This window comes from Camellia sinensis, chromosome 6 (genome assembly GCF_055761805.1).
Source record: "Camellia sinensis isolate YWXY chromosome 6, ASM5576180v1, whole genome shotgun sequence".
Taxonomy (NCBI): domain Eukaryota; kingdom Viridiplantae; phylum Streptophyta; class Magnoliopsida; order Ericales; family Theaceae; genus Camellia; species Camellia sinensis.
This window is the reverse complement of record NC_138966.1, coordinates 195028191-195039273: the sequence shown is the minus strand read 5'-3', so window position 1 is coordinate 195039273 and position 11083 is coordinate 195028191. Positions and strand designations below refer to the sequence as shown.

General features: G+C 35.0%; 1 long non-coding RNA gene across 1 annotated transcript; it reads right to left on the bottom strand.

Annotated features, from left to right (window-relative positions):
• Window positions 1-4457: 4457 nt before the first annotated feature.
• On the bottom strand, window positions 4458-6201 carry LOC145792501 (uncharacterized). The gene is made up of 2 exons (XR_014331897.1): window positions 6064-6201; window positions 4458-4745 (listed from the first exon to the last, which is right to left on the bottom strand). It is a non-coding gene; the product is annotated as an uncharacterized LOC145792501 (long non-coding RNA).
• Between the last annotated feature and the right edge of the window lie 4882 nt (window positions 6202-11083).

Sequence of the window (11083 nt, the reverse complement as noted above, 5' to 3'; positions counted from 1 at the left end):
CCTAGAGAAATGTAAGTAGAAATAAAATTATGGGGAAAATGGCTTAGCGGTTCTCAATGTTTAAAAGCTATACTGTTTATCGTCTGTGTTGTCCAACTACTGAGTGGGTTCTAGTTTCAAAATATTGCTTTAAGTGTTGATCACAAAACCCGTATCAGTTTTCTTCGTGATCTTCTGGAATGAGCAGGCTATGTTTCTTTTGTTAGTATTATGATGGTTTTGTTATTGTTATTGTTTTCATTATTATTATTACAAAAAAAGTAAGTTGTCATGTGATGCAAATCCTTCGGTAATGTAGGAATTGGTTAAGAGGAGCCTCTGCTTTCATTTCTATACTTTCTGTGGTTCCTAATTTGCCAATTCTATACAAGTTAATTCAATGGGCATGCATTGGGCTCATCATTAAATTCCATGCAAAACTCTTCAACTTATTTTCATTATTAGGTGAATTGGAATTCTGATTGTTGAGATTTACTGATAAACAATTGCCACAGATGCCTTGCCTGCTTTAGGAATCAATCAACATAGGCAATAATGATTAACATTGAATCATCTTTTTATTATTTTTTTTATAATAAAAATAAGCTACTAAATAAGTTATCAACTAATATTTCAATACTTACTTTAAATTATGTGCCTTACAAGATAATTAATGAGCTTTGATTAAAGAGAAAACAGGCATTTCAATTAATTTGTTGGACATTTTCAATGTCTTCAGATTGCTAACATTTTAAATTGAACGGATTGGAAATTGGATCGAAATTTGAAAACCTAGGAGGCAAATTCATATATCACAGACTAGGAATTGTATCGGTTGTTTCATTTATTGATATTCTTTAAGAGTGCCATCCTAAAATTTAATTCCTTGATATATTTGTGTAGGCTATCAGTTTATGTATTTGATTGGACAATTTTGAAGTATCCCTCAGATTGGTGGCAGTTCAAGACAAAGGTTCGGTGCTTGTATATGTTGTAATGTTTGACTTCATATTCTGTGTATGTATTAAGTCTATTGCTCGTGTCTACTTTAGCAAGCAGCAACCAAACCAGCTTTAAATGCTGGACCATCTGGTAAAAGAGTGGAAAGGCCTTCAGGTGTGTTCTACCTTAATTAGCATGACCACTACTATGCATGTGTCATATCAATTTCTCTAATTTTCTATGTTTTGAAATTTGTTTGAATCAAAATTTGTCTGTGTTTTGAAAGAAAAAATAAAACGATTCAATTTGCACAGCCAAATACACTTAACTAAACTTTCCAAAACATCATAAATATCATTTGAATCACCACCAAGTACATTGGTATGATTAACAACAACATTTACTTAAAAAAACAAAAGCAAAATCAACAAAGACAAACAAAGAGACAGAGAGTAAAAGTAGGCTTGGGCTTTCTCATAGATATAAGCAACCCTAGGGTTGTCCTTTTCCACCTCATTAGCAATGTGGAGGATGGGTGCGATAGCCGCAAGCAAGGATGGCACAAGCTCATTGTCAATGGCATTGCTGTCGTCAGTGTTGGGGTCAGCCATTGTCTGAGCCATCGTCACCCGCCTCAACAACGATTTCGATGGGTATGGGTATGGGTGTGGGTAAGGTTGGGGAGAGGAAGAGAGAGGAGAGATGAGAGAGAATGAGAGAGTTGGTGTGATATATGAGTGTGGGTGAGGGACCTTAGGCTATAAAAAATAAAATATTGTGGATCTCTTCCATTACTAAAAGTTGGAGAGGGATGCTAGATTAAATATCCTTTGTTTTTTCTTATATTTTTCTTTTATAGATATATAATAGGGATGGGCTCATTGAACAACATATATTTTGATATAGATTATTGAATAGTAATCTATAATCAAACTGTATTTTGACATTTATATTTTGTTTGAATAATTGATTTTTTTTAGATATGAAGATATGTTTTGTTGAATATGTTTGGTTTATATTTTGGATTAGTTGATGGATTTTTATTTCTTAATTAAGTTTGAAGGTTGAATGAATGTGATTTGAATTTTGCATAGGTGAATTTGCAACAACTATTAGTGTCACTAAAAGTGGGAAGTTGGCATATATTTTTGAATATTATATTAGCTAAAAACCTAAAATACTTTGTTTTAGAATTGCATTCCTTGCTTCATCCCAATTTTGCTATAACTAAAACTGTATAATTAGACCAATGTTGTATACGTAGGGTTATGGTGAATGCGGTTACGAAATTGCCAACGAAAAGTTTGCTTTTGTTACAAATGAGGTACCTTCTTCTCATTTATTTTGACTTTTTGTTTATAATAATGTATTAATGAGTAGCAAATTAAAGCTTGCATCCTAAAAAACCTACATGAAAACACTTTGTGGTTAACATACCTAAGGGTTCACATCTTGCCTTGAGTAAGGTGCAGCCAAGGTCCATGCCTTACGTGACCACCTTTCCTTATTTGAGAAATTAATAGATTTGACCAAAATATGGGTTGTCATAATATCATTAACATTTGAAGACAATCTGAACAGTTGTTGTAACAATAAGGAGTGGTGAGTGAGTTGAATTGAGCTCGGTTTCTATTACCAGTTTGCTGCTGCTGCCACCACGCTCTTCTTATATTAGTGATAGTAGTAATATCACACATTTAACTTAATGATTTATTTAATGAATTTTAATGCATTTGGAGTTTTACATAAGCTATTGCAATTGGAAACAAAGGCATACTTCTATATTCATGTGCTTGCAAAAGTGTTTTTGTATGTGTATTAGTGTCTAGGAGTTGTAAGTCTTATCACATGATAACAACAATTGGCTTTTGATCTAAATTTTTATTAATAGACTTGCTTCTTGTTTTTCACACAGATGCTATGATCAAGCATTTGGAAGCAACTGCATCTACTACTAGATTGGGTATGGGGAGCTTAAACTCAAAGATGGAAGAGTTGCATGTTGGTTTGAAATTTAAGGAGGACGACATTCAACGTTTGAGAATCTCAGAAGAGATCTAGGAGAAGGAAAAGAGTGATCTTCTAAAATCTGTGTGACATTGAATGAATTGACAAAAAAAAATGTAGATACCCCTCATGAGGATGGAGGACAAGGTGAGGATGAGGGATACGAAGAAGAGTTGGAAAGAGATGAAGATGATGATGATGACGGAGATGAAGAAGAGTCGAGAACAGAAGATGTTGAAGACGGAGATGAATTTTCTAAGGAGCCTTGACCTTGGCCTTTTCATTGTTTTACTATGCTTAGACTAAATTGATAGTTGAATATGTTATGGGTTTTGTGGTTGTCCCAATTTGTTTGTGAACACTTTTTACTTCCTTTTGGGAGTTTAGTATGATATGTTTCGTGTATAAAATAATTCTTATGGTGGGTGTTTTGGTGAATATGACCTCACCAGGTTGTTTATTGTTTGAAATATGATAGCATATTGCCTTTTTTTTCTTTTTCTTTTTTTTTTCTTCTAAATTTTTGAAAATTGTCAACGAGGATAAGTTGCTTGATGTTTGAAATATGATGTATTTTGCTTGATGTTTAATGTATTGAATAGTAATTTATGAGGAGATTGTCAATGATATAATTTGTTAACTTCAAACATTAAACATCAAGCAAAATACTATTCAATACATTATATTCGTTTAAACATCAAGTAAACACTCAAGATTTTGGCTTTTACCTTTTATTTGATTGATTTCTATCAAGGCAGTGCATTTTCCAATTGATTTGAAAATTGATTGGGGACCCATTAGTCAATCAATTCTTGCGAAAAATGTGAAAACACCAATCCATTAGCCAATCATTTTGGAGCCCATGGCCATGACAAACAAAAAAAAAACATGCCAAAGTTTGGCGTCCGTGTATGATTTGCTTCAATATTGTTTACAATCGAATCATAGTGAATCTATTATGCACTAGGCATGTTCCAATCTCACAATCATTTGTGCAATCAATTGCTCTGTACTCTTGCAATATGGATGCATTTTGTGCCGAATAAATTGGCATTCAAAATCAAATTTACAACATTACACATCAATAATCTACACATACATGGATTACCAAAATCAAATTTACATCCACATTACATCATCCATAAAGAAACCATCCAAATTACATCACGTTTATAAAAAAGAATAGTCACTGGTCACATTTATAAAACTTATTTTGTGTTTTTTTTTTTTTGCTACTAATTATTTAGTCGCCAAAAATCTTTTATTTCTTTTGGCTACCAAATATTTAGTTGCCAAAAAACCTTGATTTCCTTTTGACTACCAATTTGGTTCATCATTAACAACTTCACTTCTTTTTGGCTCCTAAATGTTTAGTCACCAAAAACTTTCTTCAGTTTTGTTTTAATTTCGCCCTATATTTATTTTATGCAACCTATACCCTGTATATAAACAAAATAATAACAATCTACGAAAATTTAACTTTTAATGTCAAATTCGAAATATAATAGAAATTCCATACGAACCAAGCATAATCCAACTTAAAATAATAATTCTATACAAACTAGAGGATTGTACAAAAACTACGTCTTCCGTACACAAAAAAAGAAATATCCACAATACCATGTCAAATGATAATCTATACCACGCCAAATGTAATATGTTTTATGCCAAAACTAATTTGTACAACGACAATAGTTATATGTACAAACAATAGTAATCCACAAAAAAATGAAGGACAGCATAATAATAGATTATAAAAAAAGCAATGTCCTCCGCACACAAATAAGGAACATTCACATTCCCACGCCAAAAACCATCTGTAAAAATAAAATTTACCATTAGTATTGATTGAATAACATTATCATTTCAAATTATAAAAGAAAATTATACAAAACTTGAATGTATATAATGTTTTCAAAATACTATTATTATAGTCGTAATTGTATGTTGCATGTCCAGACAAGTTTCTCCCAAGTTTTCCCCTCCCGAAATGCGATTTTTCAATTTAGTTTAAGGCATTTTCAACTTTAACTCCCAACTTATGTCTCCTACCCCCAAGTTTTCCCCTCCCAGGGGCTGTTTTGAATTTTCGCCCTCAGAACGTTCCTTTTCGACTAAGTTTAAGGCGTTTTTGGCTCTAACTCCCAACCTATGGGTCCGAATTACATTCCGTCTATTGTCACAAGTCTTATTTTTCATGGGGAAGCTGTCCATGAGAGCCACACGGTGGTTCGGGGGCTATTTTGAATTTTCGCCCCTGCAACGCTCTCTTTCGACTAAGTTTAAGGCGTATTCGGCTCTAACTCCCAACCTATGAGCCTGAATTACATGCCGTCAGTTGTCACAAGTCCCATTTGTCAAGGGGAGGCTGTCCATGAGATCCAGATAGTGGTTCGGAGGCTGTTTTGAATTTTTGCCCCCGGAACACCCTCTTTCGACTAAGTTTAAGGCATTTTCGGGTCTAACTCCAAGCCTACATGTGCTAATTACATTTCGACAGTTGTCACAAGTCCTAGTTGTCAATGGGAAGCTATCCGTGAGATCCATACTGTGGTTTGGGGGCTGTTTTGAATTTTCGCTTCCAGAACGCCCTCTTTCGACAAGTTTAAGGTGTATTCGGCTCTAACTAACAACCTATGGGTCCGAATTACATGCCGTCAGATGTTACAAGTTCTATTTGTCAAGGGAAATCTGTCCGTGAGATCCACATGGTGGTTTGGGGGCTGTTTTGAATTTTTGACCCCGAAACGCCCTTGTTCGACCAAGTTTAACGCGTTTTTGGGTCTAACTCCAAGCCTACGCGTCCTAATTACATTCCTTCAGTCGTCACAAGTCCTATTTGTCAAGGGGAAGCTGTCCGTGAGAGCCACACCGTGGTTTGAGGGCCTTCAGTTGTCACAAGTCCTATTTGTGAAGGGGAAGCTGTTCGTGACAGCCACACAATGATTCTGGGGCTATTTTGAATTTTTGAGCCCGAAACGCCCTTTTCGACTAAGTTTACCATTTGAATGCTTCTTCCTTATTTTTGTTATCTTTCTAAATAACTACTAGCATTTTTATTCAAGAAACCTTCAAGGAGGGAAGAAATTTTTTTTCACACGGTTGATATGCCTTTATGGAGGAGCTATTACTCACCGGTATACTCTGCAAGTGCAGTAAGTGCAATGGAACTTGCCTTTAGTCCTTCCTTGTTACATAAATACTTGAGCCTACAATAACCATTTTTCAACAAATGAGGCTGCATAATTACAATGACAAAAAGGTGACAGTTCAAATACAGTAGCGGACAATCATCAAAAATACACCCAAGCAGTGATCAATAGACATGTTCAGACCACACCCTCCAAACACAAGGGCAAAACATATTAACACATGGTTTACTAATTCACCCTCAATATATTAGTTGACTAACTTGGATGCCAAAACAAAAATGGGTACAAAGAGCACATTAGTAAGCATTCTTCCTTAATTGGGCTGCAAAGGAGTCCTGTATTTGGACATATTAGGAAGAAAATTGGCCATATAATTTACAATACCATGAAACTGTTGGACCTACTTGTATGTAAAATGTTCATTAAGAAAAATTTGTGAGACTAACCATCACATCATACCATATAGAAGCAAAAACTAGATGGTAACACAACAGTACCTTCGATTGCTTCATTAACTCATTCATGATCCTTTTGTAACAATCTTCACAAACAGCTGGTGGAACTTCTACACTAAATCTAATCTGAATAAAAAAAACATACTCAATTACAAATACATATAAAGCAATACTTATACAAATATACTCTGATTAACAAGTGTACGCTGGCCAATAAATGTAGAAGGGAAAAAAAAAGTATACACAATTACAATTACATATAAAGCAATACTTATACAAAAATACTCTAATGGACATGTGTGTGTGGGCCAATAAATGTAGAAGGGAAAAAACCCAGTTGAGAAAAAGCAATCTAGGATACTCAGGATCTCATGAATATGACAATAAAATAGTACAATTTGAAATTGGGCAAGAAAGTAAAAATGAGAGTGAAAATTGGGCATTACATTACCTAGCAAAAATTTAAAATAACATTTGGATCAAATAGTTTTTTTTTTCCACAACCTACAAGTAATCTATTCAACTCCTCTCTGTAATTGTTCCCCTAATCTGTATCAAATAGTATTTGGATTTTTCAACATGCTAATATTCTTCTCTTTCTAGAAAATGAAACGCAGAAATAAAATGAAATTCAACCTTAAAAAATTTCAATCCTAAAGAAACCAACTTATGCACACTATTTATCATGCACAATGACACTGCTACTTTCCATAATTGAAGTCACTATTTGGAAGCCCATTGATTATAGATTATAACATCTTAAAATGGTTTAAATCATTACATTCTCCAGCTCTCAGCCTTGTGCAGCCTCACAAAAATATGGGAAGAAAGGAATGGAACCTAAAAGCATTCAATGACTCAAACTTATATATATCAAAATAGCATGTGAAAATGGCATCCATCAATAACCAAACTAAAGTTCCATGGCTTGTCACAATGGAATCAGTTAGATCGCATAAGAAATAAAAAAAAGCAAGGGAATCCCACCCAAAACCAAAAGTGCCAACTCTGCCTAGCGGGTGTTACATGTGTGTGGACAAGATACAATATGGTCTAAAGGGTTGGTGAAGGAGCCATTGGTCAATAGTACTCCCCAAAAATATGGTCTAACTATTGTTCCCATTACATTACCCAGCAAAAATTTAAAATTAAAAAATCCTCAAGCATTCTGGTAGAATTATCAATAAACTATCATGTCTTGAGGGGTATTCTAAATATTAACTTTGACTTTCCCTAACAAATTAGTCATATAATAGAACCACAAAATGTAAGTTTTTATTTTTATTTTTAATACACAGCAACACAAGAACCCAAACTACACCTAATGGAGCCACCAAAAGCTTGCATGAACTAGTTATCTAGTGAAAAAGCCTAAGGTCAAAAAGCTAAGTGGCCGAAAAAAAACTAATAACGCCTATGACGCAATAATTTATTCAATTTGCTTGTAATCCATTTGCTAATTTCAAAATAACTAACTTATTTAAGTTATTTTTCTCACAAACTCTAACTTACAAGTTACAATAAATGTTCTGGCATAGAATTGAAAAAGTAAAATAATAATGATATCTTCATGTTTTCCCATAAATTTCTTTTGATATTATGAGGCGAGGTTTGACAAATGATTTTTTTAGTAAGCTCCGTATAGCGATCCCGGGTTTACCCTTGTTGTACAGTGATCCGGACATGTGTCCGTGGATGTTGGTAGTTGTTTATTATCATGTTTGCATCCTCTTTACTTTGTATATTGAGTTATAAGATGTGTTGGGCAGGTTTGTTACAGGTTGGTTGTGTTTGGGAGCCTAGTGTTGCTGTCCAGATTTTTGGCCCTTCGCTCGAGCCAGGAGTTTGTCGCTCGAGCGAGAGTGAGGTTCGTGTCTGGTGGGTCGAGCCAGGGTGGCTTCGCTCGAGCGAGTGTTGCATCTGGTTCTGGACCTGAGAGTTGCCTTTCTTGGCTCGAGCGAGCTTCCTTCGCTCGAGCGGTCTGGGTTTTTCTTCGCTCGATCGAGAACTTCTTGGCTCGAGCGAGAGTTTCTGTGTCTGGTCGCTCGAGCGACCAAGTCTTCGCTCGAGCAAGCGTGTTTTATATCAGAGGACAGTAGCGTTTTTGAACATCACTTTTTCACTCCCTTTTTCTTTCAAAACCTAGATCCGACACCCTCTCTCTCTACACTTACATTCTCTCTAAGAATTGATCTTCCTAGAGTGTGAATCTAGCCTAGGGCCTTTGTTAAAAAGATAGAGGGCGTTGAGAGCTTTGATTTAATCTGAAAAAGTTTGGATTTGGAGCAAGTTGATCTTCGAGTCTTCATCTCCTTTTTGGCTTAAACTTCGAGGTAGGGATATCCTACTCCTCTCTATGGATTTTGTCTTTAAATTTTGGTATTTTGAGATGTTGGCGTTGGTTTGGTAATTTTGTGAAAGTTGGGGGCTTTTGTGTAATTTTACAAAAGTTGCGGTTTTATTCATAATAAACCTAGATGCATGCTTGGCATGGAGAAATGGAATTGATGTTAAATCATTGATGAAAATGGGACCTAAGGGTTGAAATAGTAATTATGGAAAATGGCCTAATTACATTGTTTGATTAATTGGGATAATTAATGGTGAGAAATGAGGAAATGAAATGTTGATTGAATATCCATTTGTGCATTTATTTTCTGTTTAGAAATAATTGCTTTGGGCTATCGGTGGAGGATAGTCGTGATTGTTGTAGACAATGCATGATGATTAGGCAAACTGAAACTAATCAATGAAATGTGTCATGGAACTTGACGGTTGATAGAATACATTAACTGTATGTATTGGGTGATTGTATATAGAACCAATGTGTTTATATACGCTATGTGTAGAGGAGGAGATAGGGAATGTACTCCGCGGTTTAGGGGAAGATAGGGGATGTACCTCTAAACCGGATAGTGTTGGGAGAAGATAGGGGATGAACTCCGTAGATACAGCTCATATGCTTGTCTAGAGAAGTGAAGATAGAGCTTCTATGCTTATCTTGGTAAAGTGTGGATACAGCTTATATACTTATCTGTGAATGTGGGATATTGTTGTTATTCATATCTGTTGAGAATGTGGATATAGCTTATATGCTTATCTGAATGTGGGGTATAGTTTTTATACATATCTATGGAAATGATGATAGAGCTAGCATGCTTATCTGTTGAAAAAGGGAAAATGAAAGGTAACTTAGACTCGTAAGTTGTATGACATAAATGTGTAATTTATGTGAATGTATCTGTGTTAGCCATCTATCAATTGCTAATCTTTTAGTCATTGTTCATGGTTGGTTTAGTGTATTTTTACTGGGCTGTGGCTCACCCTATATGGGAATATCATTTTCAGGTACAGGTAGCATGCCACCTCCAAGGACATAGCTTAGGAGGCTTGAGGCGGACATAATATTGTCGTTTTACTTTTTGATGTATTACATGTAAATACAAGCCAAGGGCTTAAGGTGTATGAGTTAGTACTCTTTTTGTTGTAACCAAGTGTTAACTTGGAAAGCTGTAAGCCCGTAGGGCATTTTGTTTTGATGTTAACATGTAATACTTATGTAATGGAACTCTAATGAATAAAAGAATGTGATTAGTTTATATGTAAATGCATGTCTTATCTGATGGGTTTAATGTTGTTATTTTGAGGGCGTTACACTCCGCTTCCTTCTCCAAAAAAAAAAAAAGACTATTTCAACTCAAACCAAATCAGACCAATTGGAACAAGAAATAGTTTTAGAGTTCAACTTTTTTTAAATCACAGAATCATCCAGTCCAATCTATGTGATTATCCAATCTACCACGAACTTGTAACTTGTAAGAGAAAACGTAATTTTCACAGCAGGTGGTCAAGTAATTATAAAGAAGTCTAACCCTAGTTCTATCACCATGCAAAATTGGGTACTACAATCATACCCCATAGTTCAACTAAAGGCATAAAAATCTAGATTAGTTGTCATATAGTTCACATTCAGTTCAGTGCTACAAGCACATCATTTGGGATATGAAGTTTATGTGACAGAGTGTTGTTGTGTTCTTATATAGGCATTTGTGGTAGGACATGACTGGGGTGCTCAAGTTGTTTGGTACCTTTGCTTATTCAAACCAGAGAGAGTCAAAGCTCTTGTTAACTTGAGTGTTCCTTATAGACCAACTTCCCCTACGAAACCAACTGAATGTTTCACCAAAAAATTTGGAGATGGGTTCTACATTTCTCAATTTCAGGTAACAATCAGTCTGAGAATTTTTCTTCTCATATTATTTAGATATTTTTCTTAAAACCAGCAGGATCCGGCTGTATATGTTTCCACAAAATCAACACAATATGGCTCAGAATATATAAAACCTGAGTTGTATTGTTTTCTCTCAGTAATAAAATCTAGTTCTTCTTTTTTCTATCTTTCTTATTCTTCTCTGTATATGTTTTCCACAAAATCAACACAATATGGCTCAGAATATATAAAGTCTGTGAATGATGATTAAGAGGGTCCTTTGCCACTGCATGTGTCTGCATCATTTCATTGGAAGATTAGTCCAGGTCGTTACCTAG